We start from the raw sequence: 9786 nt of genomic DNA on the forward strand, positions 1-9786 counted from the left end.
GCAGCCCGCAGGTGCCCCGATGCCCGCGCCCGCCTCCGCCTCCGCCTCTGGCGGCCCAAGGGAGGCGGAGCTCCGGCCTGGTCTCAGGTCTCTTGGCAGGGGGTGCTTCGCCAGCAACTGCGAGGGGAAAGAGAGGGACGCCGGGCCGATCCGCCAGAGACCCGCGACTGTTATTCGCATTATTCTCCGCTTCTCGAGACTCGTCCGCGCAGCTTCGCCTGCGCAAGCTTCCATTTCAACAGCGGAACAGAAGCTTTATTTGAGTCTAATCTAAACCGTTTGCGCGAAATCTTTTGCTTATCATCGAAGGATGCCAATTATGAAGCTGTAACTAACCCCCACCCTATGTAACCAGTGGATTTTCTCGTCCAGATTAATGTTTGGGAATCTAAGCGGATTCTCATTTGCGATGAGCAAACGGGTCGACCACCTTCTTCCTTGCAATAGCTTCCCTTTCTTCTTTGCACAGTTGTGTGCTCCCCACTTCATCAAGTGGCAAGAAGTTCAGAGACGGTGCTGCATGGTTGAATATACATGCCTAGGCAGAGCCGCTCAATGGTCTCATTGTTCTACAAAAATACTTCAAAGGGGATATATAAGATTAAAGAGCTGAATTATCACTCAGGAAACTAAACATTAAATGTTATTCTGGCATAAACAGAAACTTGGGTCTCCTTACACATTCCAATCTGTAATAGCTCTGCAGGCCCCAGTTTACAGAAATGTTGATTGGCTATTCGTAATATGTTTTGTATATTGCACCAATATCAGTTAATTTTCACTTAAACTTATCACCGTGTTTATCTGTTCAAATCTGACCTAGTAACTGCTAATTCTGTTCCAGGCAGACAGAGAATTCACTGTTTGAAGATTTATGGCAGGATTCACACCTAAGCTTCCTACCTTCCCCCCCCCCCCCCGCATACTGAAGATTTACACTTGAAAGATTCATGATAGAATTCACACCAACCTCTCTGCCTCACCCCTTCTTGTAATTTTCCTATAAGAACGATTCCCAGTTTGATCTCTACATATCTGAAGAAGAGGCCATTGACTCGCAAAAGGTCATATAGAAATAAATGTTAGTCTTCAAGGTGCCTTTCTTTTATTTTGGAGTTACTCTTCCTAGGACTGCACTGTTGGCATCAGCTGGGAATTTGAGGTGAAAGATCACTGGAGGTTTAGGGTGGCTTCTATAGTGTCTGTTTACTTATAAATATAAAATGTTGACATGGGGAGGGGAAAGCCAGTACCAAGACAGACAACACCAGAGTCTAAAGCAGTATCCACCTGCCCCCCCCTTGTCACAAACCACCTTCGACAATCAGAAGCATGCTGTCCCTGCTTACTTCAGATTCCAGAACTTCTCTTTAACAGAGGCTGTATGGGAAATTATTTACCTTCCCACCATGAAACATTTGTTCTGAACAACCCATTTCCCCTCATTAAGCCTCTATTAAAGAGAGAGGACATTCTTCTCCAGACCTGTTGGCAACCCTATACCCATTACAGGTGTTAGCAAAACTAATAAATGATGCCTGTATTTCCATTGATTACATTTTACTCTGCATTTCATGGCCCCTTTGACTATGTTGTGTGTGTATTTTCATATCTCCAGTGCAAAAGATCTGCCTAATGAGAACCCGTTATGTTGCATCTGGAGAAATGGGCTCTAATCCATGAAATTTTGTGCTGGAATTTGCAATCCCCTCAGTCCCAGATCCCCAGCTGTACTGCGGGGATAACAACACTGACTACGTTCAACCCTCTGTCTAGAAGAGGGGTATATAAGCACACTGTTATTGTTGTTGTTATTATAACATGTGTTAAGTCTTTAATGTGCAATCAGACTCCTATTTATTTCTACTGCATCAGACTGAGATGGCTACCCCTCTGGAATAACTACTTTTCTGTCACACACATACACTGTGGTAGGCACCTGAAATGATATCATAATAGAAGGTCCCTACTTTAGATTAAAGGTGAGAGGGGATACCATTTGGCTCATTGTACTTCATAAATAATCTACCCTGAAATAATCCATTGAAACCAGGGAAAAGACTCCCACAGGAGGTGAGTTCAGAATTGCACACCGATATAGCTATGTATTCAGTTATAAGGAAACCACCTCTTCATTTCCTTGACACATTGCAGAATTTTCCTGTTATGTACAAAATACTGTTGTGAGACTGCTGTCAGAATCCTGTATGTGAATAGGATTTTTTTGCCTAACATGATTCTCAGAGGGAGAAAAGGACCTTAATAAAAGACTGCATAACACTGTAGTTGCATCCTCAGTGGGAGCTTGGCTTGAGAGGGTGGTCTCCCGACAGTTGCGAACTTGAATAGTGGCTTGGACCAGATGAGTGCGCTTCCACCTGAAGCAAAGGAGGAGGCACTGGCAGGAGGGTATGCTTGTAAAAACAGGTTTTGGGAAGGAAGGGAGAGAAACAGACTGAAGAATGAACAGTGGGATGGCTAAAGGTGAAGCACTTTGGGGGGGCAGGGTCTCTTTTAGGAATCATGCAGGGCAGTGGGTCTCTGGCCTTGTACACATTGCCTCTTTACTTCCACCGTCCAGTATGCATTACTTGGTACATTTGTAAATAAGCACACATCATAGAGTCACCATGTCTCTAGTGTTTTTTCATCTATAGGCAACCAATGAGTGTTGCCCCTGTAACTTCCAAGGCCTTTTGGTTTGTCATTTCTCACAACTCTTCTCTCCATTTCTCTGTTTGTTTAAGCTGTCCAAACATTTTGTTAATTTTTAACAGGCTGCTATTTTTTTATTAAAATAGATTTAAATTTGGTCTAATTTATTTAGTGGCTCAGCTCTTTGCCCTAAACTATCAGCTGGCAAACCCTACAGAATCCCATATCCTTAGCCACAGAGCACTTGTGCTGTATGGCTTTCTTCTTAACCATCTTCACAACTGTACAGATAGGAGACTTAAGAACATAAGACATACAGCAGGCCATACATTAGATTTGGTTTTCTCTGGGGGTAAAGTACATGGTTTGGTAATGGGGGAATTTTCCACTCTGCTCTTGTCATGGACTGACCATTATATAATGAGAGTTAGACCTGCACACTCAGAACCTCTGCAAGGGAGGAGGACAATTAGGTCAGTCTGGCCCAGGAAGCTGATGGATCCAGAGGGGTTCCTGATGTCTCTTGGGTCAGCAAGGCTGGAGAGCTGTAGTTGCATCCATAGTTGAACTATGTAGCTGAAGTTGAACTATGGAGATGGCTCGGACTGTGAATATGATTGACCTTGAGGGCCCCCTCTCATTCCACGGAGTCTGAAATGCCCCTTGGTTAACTAAGGAACTTTCAATGACGAAACATTTAGTCAGATGGCAACACAAATGGAGAAAACCTGAAAAACAATGTAACCTAACACATTCTCTGTCTACACTGTGGTGGTGATGGCAGCAAAGTGAGCTCACTGTTCTGCACCACTGAGTCTGCACAATGTCATCCAGTGGAGATTTTCTGGGTTGTGAAGGGGCTTTTATGTCAAGCCCCAGAGAATGTTGATTGAAAACATACAAGCTCACTGTGATTCCTTTGCCATGCATTTTGCAAATAAAATTGCTTGCATCCACCATGACTTAGGGCCAACCTAGACATTAGAGCAGCCACAAGTCCTAAGCTGCTCAGCCCTGTGGCACTTATGCTACAGAGTCCCACAGAGTTCCATCCATAGCTGAGAAGAGTCATCCAGGGATTTGAAGTAAGGTATGGATGATACACCACTCTACGCCTTAACGGCTGAGGCAGGTGTGACTGTGGAAGTCCTAAACAGGTGCCTAGAAAAGGCAACAGGATGAATGAGGGCCAATAAACTGCAACTCAATCCTGGCCAAAGGAAAAACTGCTCTGGGGCTGTGGAGTTAACCTCTTGTGGAGGGGGTAGTATTGGCCAAAGGAGCAGGTTCATATTTGGCTGTGATCCTGGATGCTGCTCTTAGTGGTTTGACTGTATGTCCTTTGCCACCAATTTAACCATGACTTTCTTTGGTTGGGTTCTCCTACAAATCAAAGGAGAGGAGAATACAGCAAGAGGAGGGGCGCAGTAGAGCAGTCATGTTCCTGCAGGGAAGGTTAGGATCAGCTAGAGGAGCATAATCCATTACTTAGGGGCCTTCTGTATGGCCACATCAGCGGTACAAGCACTGTGTACCTGTTGCATGATTCTGCAGCAAGCAGTTTTCAATTACAAGGTCTTACTTGCTGGCTGCACCTAACAGATGAGGAAAGGAATTCAGAGCTCTTTCAGGCACTCAGCTGCATTGTTGTTTGCCCCTTTTAAAAACATCCATCTAGAGATGCAGGTCTATATCGAGGTTGCACAGCATGGGAAATGCAGAGTTTCAGGGGAGGAAGGATTAAGAAAAATAAGGAACACAACATGGCATGAGCACATTGAGAAAGTCTGTCTGTCATTATTAGTAATGTGGATGTTAATTCCAGCCATCCCTCCTCCAGATGTCCATAGAGGTCCAGGTAGCCATAATAAAAATAACAAATGGTGATAGATAATGCACATAAAAGTTATGAAATGTATAAAATGCCAAAAAATTAACAACTGTCAAATCTGAGGCCTCCCTTGTGCTTAAGCCCAGGCCAAGTAACCCTCCGCCCCCCACCCTGATGATAGAATGAGATCCAGCGAGTGCCCTTGACAGCTGCACACACAGCAGTCACGATAGCGATGAATGCTGCACCCAGGGGGGGGGGGGATGCATCACGCTCCCCCCACCCCATGTATAAAGATTCTGCAGGCATGTGACTGAAATACACAAAGTGCAAACAGGCCCTCTATTCTTGTTTTAACGGATTTTTTAAAAAATCTAATTGCACTGTTGATTAGTGCTTTTAGCCTTGACATAATTATCATCTAACAAATATGAGTAAAATAGGGAAAGCTTCCTTTCCCCTATTCGTTCATCCGAAATAGCCATGAGCAAGTTCTCACATATTAATGTGCTATAATTGTTTTTGCTTTTAGTCTTAGCACTTTTCTGATGTAATTAGCATCAGCGCTGTTGATTCTGATGAAATGCTGCAAGCAATTAATGCTTCACAGAGGATTGCACCAGTAAAGACAGCTGTATTGAGAGATGTCTTAGCAGCTTTAAATTACATATTGACAAAAGTATATTCAGAAAATGGGCGGTGGGGGGGGGCTGCTGTCACTAAAGAGAAGAGTGGCAAAGATTGTTGCTCAAAGAGATTAAAGATCTAGAGAGAGAGATCTTCTGTGAAGAATCCATCATTGTAGGACTATTATGCAAACATCATCAATTGGGAGTACAGCAAAACAGATAGATAGCATTGTTCACAGTGCATTGTTTTTACTCTCTTCATATCCTTGCCCTGAATCAAGTGATTTAGGATGGAAGTACATGGAAACATAGAATCATAGAGTTGGAAGGGGCCATACAGACCATCTAGTCCAACCCCCTGCCCAGTGCAGGAGCATCTCTGACAAGTATCTCTGACAAGTATTCATCCAGCCTCTTCTTGAAAACTGCCAGTGAAGGGGAGCTCACCACCTCCCTAGGCAGCTGATTCCACTTTTCAACTACTCTGACTGTGAAAAAGTTTTTCCTAATATCCAGCCGGTACCTTTGTGCATGTAGTTTTAGCCCATTGCTTCACGTCCTACCCTCTGCTGCCAACTGGAACAGCTCTTTGCCCTCCTCCAAATGACAGCCTTTCAAATATTTAAAGAGAGCAATCATGTCCCCCCTCAACCTCCTCTTCTCCAAACTAAACATTCCCAAGGCCCTCAGCCTTTCCTCGTAGGGCTCAGTCTCCAGACCCCTGATCATTCTTGTCGCTCTCCTCTGCACCCTCTTGATTTTGTCCACATCCTTTTTGAAGTGAGGCCTCCAGAACTGCACACAATACTCCAGGTGTGGCCTGACCAAGGCAGTATAGAGAGGGGCTATGACCTCCTGCGATTTCGATGCTATGGCCCCTTTGATACAACCCAGGATTGAATTAGCCTTTTTTGCCACCGCATCACACTGACTGCTCATATTCAGTTTACAGTCCACTCTTACCCCAAGATCCCTTTCACATATACTACTGCCCAGAAGTGTATCCCCTATCCAGTATTTGTGCTTCTCATTTTTGTGGCCCAGATGTAATACTGTGCACTTGTCTTTGTTGAATTGCATCCTATTCACAGCTGCCCACTTCTCCAGAGTATTCAGGTCTTGTTGAATTTTAATTCTATCTTCTTGGGTGTTTGCTACCGCTCCCAATTTGGTATCATCAGGAAATTTAATGAGCAGCCCTTCCACTCCTTCATCCAGATCATTGATAAAAATATTGAAAAGTACTGGGCCCAAAACCGAGCCCTGCGGCACCCCACTGGACACCTCCCTCCAATCTGATGAAATGCCGTTGACCACCACTCTTTGAGTGCGGTCCTTCAACCAGTTCCCTATCCACCGAACTGTCCTATAGTCTACTCCACAGTCTTCCAGTTTGCCCATCAGAATGTCATGGGGGACCTTATCAAAAGCTTTACTGAAATCCAGATAAATCACGTCAACAGAGTTCCCCCGATCCAGTAAGCTGATCACTCGATCAAAGAAGGAAACCAGGTTGGTCTGGCAAGATCTGTGAGGAACAAAACCATGCTGACTTCCCCGAATCACTGAGTGGTCCTTCAGATGCTTACCGACTGATCCTTTTAAAATCTGCTCTAATATCTTCCCAGCAACAGAAGTCAGACTGACCAGCCTGTAGTTTCCCGGGTCATCCTTCCATAAGCCAGGGAAACTCGGTACTGTGAAGCTGCAGGGAGGGAAGGTTAGTGGTAATGAACGGCAAGTGCTTAATCCTTCCCTCCTCTATTCCCAGATACATGTGGGATTGCCTGATGTATCTGCTGCATTCTGGGTGAAGCACAAGTCTTCCATGCTTGGGAGGATCCCAGCATAAAAGGAGATGAAGATGCTGACAGGAGGCAGCTGATCTCAGCTTGAGCTGGGTGAGGTTGCTGATTCTGTATCACTACAACTTGAGCATGCCATTGAAGACCATATAATGTTCACTTGGCCTTAGCTTTAACAAGGACCTCTATATGTACCATTCCCTCCACATATGACTACAACAATAGGGATACACTGGGACTGAAAGGGAAAGAAAATTCAAGAGACAGCAGCACTTGTGTCTCAGCCCTATGAAAAGCCCAGATGAATTCATGATCTGGTCAAAGTATCTTGTGTTCCAGGCGCATTCCATTCTTTTTACAGTTAGCGATAGTTCATAGATTATTTTGGGGTGCAGACATGTAAATCGCAGCTCCTTATTTAAGCTACATCGTTGAATCAGACAGGGCAGTGATGGGCAGAAAGTACACCATGGTATCTGGTAAATCTCATGTCCTATTTCTTGTGGGTTAAATAAGTATTTCTGGCAAAGAATACTTGACACTAGATGATCCAGCAAGACAATGCAAGCATTTTGTATGCTTTCCCACAAGAATACACATTTAGCTTCATTTAACACAGATTAGTTCATGAAGTAATTCAGACCTATCATAGAATCCTTGCCTTGTCTGGTTGGGTGGGTGATAATAATCAATAACATTTGAGCCAGATGATTCCAATTTCATAAAGTAAATTGCTGTTCCAGGACAAATTTTATGCATTCCAGATAGCATTTGATGAAATTTTGGCCTCATCTAGTGCCAGTCACATGATAGTATTCATCAACTGATCTAATACAACCACCCTCTTAGTGCTCTGGTACCTCATACCTGTAAAACCAAGAACCAGCATTTCTTCCCCTCCCCTGAGGAATCCACAAAAATAACTTCTTGATTCAGGCCTCAATCATTCCTTATATGCTAAATTCGATTCTGGCCTCAATCATTCCTTATAGACCAACCCCACAAATTTAGCATATTAATGGTAAAACTACTCTAAAAACTCCAAATGAGTTGAAAGCCTTTGGGAAACACTTCATGACTCTCTAGGACCCTGAGGGCCAAGCTAGAAGAGACGAATTACACTTGAACGGCAAGTGAACAGACTCACGTGTATTCATCCCTGTTCACTTGCACTCCACTCGATCACTACATGCAAGTGGCCCAAAGATAACATTTATGCAAAAAGTGGTAAAGGTTCTAAAACTAACATGGCGACATCACCATAGTGAATTAGCATGGGTGGTGAAAGCAGCACAACAGGGCTACCCACAGCTAAGGCAGGTGTCTCTAAATACTTGACAAACTCCCACCCCTTGGCTTATATGCAGAAAAATAGGACTTTGTAAAGTAACGGAAGGAAGGAAGTCCCCAGAAGGGATGGCATCAGCGCTGGTGAGGCCTTTTCCTTTCATTGCTGCTGCCTTCACTCCTACGTCAGGGCACTTTTTACTTCTTCTTTCCTCTGGGATCTTTAAACACAATATGGCAACAGACATCAAACTCTCACAAGACTACTTCTTCCAATAGTTTGGGTTTGCTAACACTAACCTGCAGAATGAGCTTGGAAGGAGCATGGGCTGCTCGGGACAGGGGAAGTAGGTGGCGACAAGCAAAAGGGGGAGGTGGCATCAGGGGCTGATGCCCTCTGATGACGCCCCTTGTTGTGCTGCCACGAGATTGCATGTTAAGAGCAGCTGAGAAGAACCTGTTAAAGGAAGGGAAATGGTGGGCAAATCAGCCTGGTGATGCTCTTGAGAATCTTGGAGTGGTGACAAAGTAGCAGCAGCAGCAGCAGCCACCAGTACAGAACTGCTGTTCCAGCTGCTGCTGAATGTATTCTTCTTCCTACTTTTCTTCAGGAATCTTGGAGGGGAGACCATTGAGGGGCAGAATTTCCAAGTTGTCTTCTACTCTCTCGCAATTCATGATGGGCTCCTGCCTGAACAGTTGTTGTTGTTGTCGCCGTCGTCATCAAGTTCTACTCTCAAACTTGTTTTGACCAGTCCTGCAAATGTTTCCATGGTCTTCTATTATTTAAGATATTTGTATCTTACATTGTCAGCATGAGAAACTCACAAGGCAGCTTATAACAATAAAAAGAATAAAACTAACCAGCATTACTAAGACCTAACAAAGTATCAGCAGCAAAATACTGTTGTTGCAGCTATTGCCAGATAAAAGGGGTGTTGTTCTCCCTACTTTCCTTCAGCATCACTGGCCCCATGGAATCTGAAAGGGAGGAGCCAGAGCCAGCCTGGTAGGCTGATGGCCATAGATTAATAGTGAAGTCTTAAACAGATCCAGAGGAGTTAGCCATGTTAGTCTGTAGTTGCAAAATAGTAAAGAGTCCAGTAGCACCTTTAAGACTAACCAAATTTATTATAGCATAAGCTTTCGAGAACTACAGCTCTCTTCGTCAGATGAATGCATCTCACAAAGAGAGCTGTGGTTCTCAAACGTGTTATGCTACAATAGAGTCCTAAACAGAGTTATTTCAATGGGCTTAGATTGGAGTAGCACTGCTTAGTTTCATTGTAAGCATCACTTCTATCCACGCTACCTAAAAATATTATCAAAGAAAATGTAGGAGCTAGATGGGATAACTGTACAGCTCCTTTCAGTGGAGGTAGCTAATTTAACCCACCATGTGACAACATTCATGTTTGGCATGACTTATCTAACTGTGAACTCATTTTATTTTTCAGTGGAGCCAAAGTTACAATTGCCAAGAACAGCTATTTTGAGGGCCCAAGGTCTGCCAAAGGCAACAACACAAATTAAACAGTAGCAGAGATAAAAGTGCAAGCACAAGAGACAGCATAAGAGA

The sequence above is a fragment of the Eublepharis macularius genome, chromosome 7 (assembly GCF_028583425.1).
Source record: "Eublepharis macularius isolate TG4126 chromosome 7, MPM_Emac_v1.0, whole genome shotgun sequence".
Taxonomy (NCBI): Eukaryota; Metazoa; Chordata; class Lepidosauria; order Squamata; family Eublepharidae; genus Eublepharis; species Eublepharis macularius.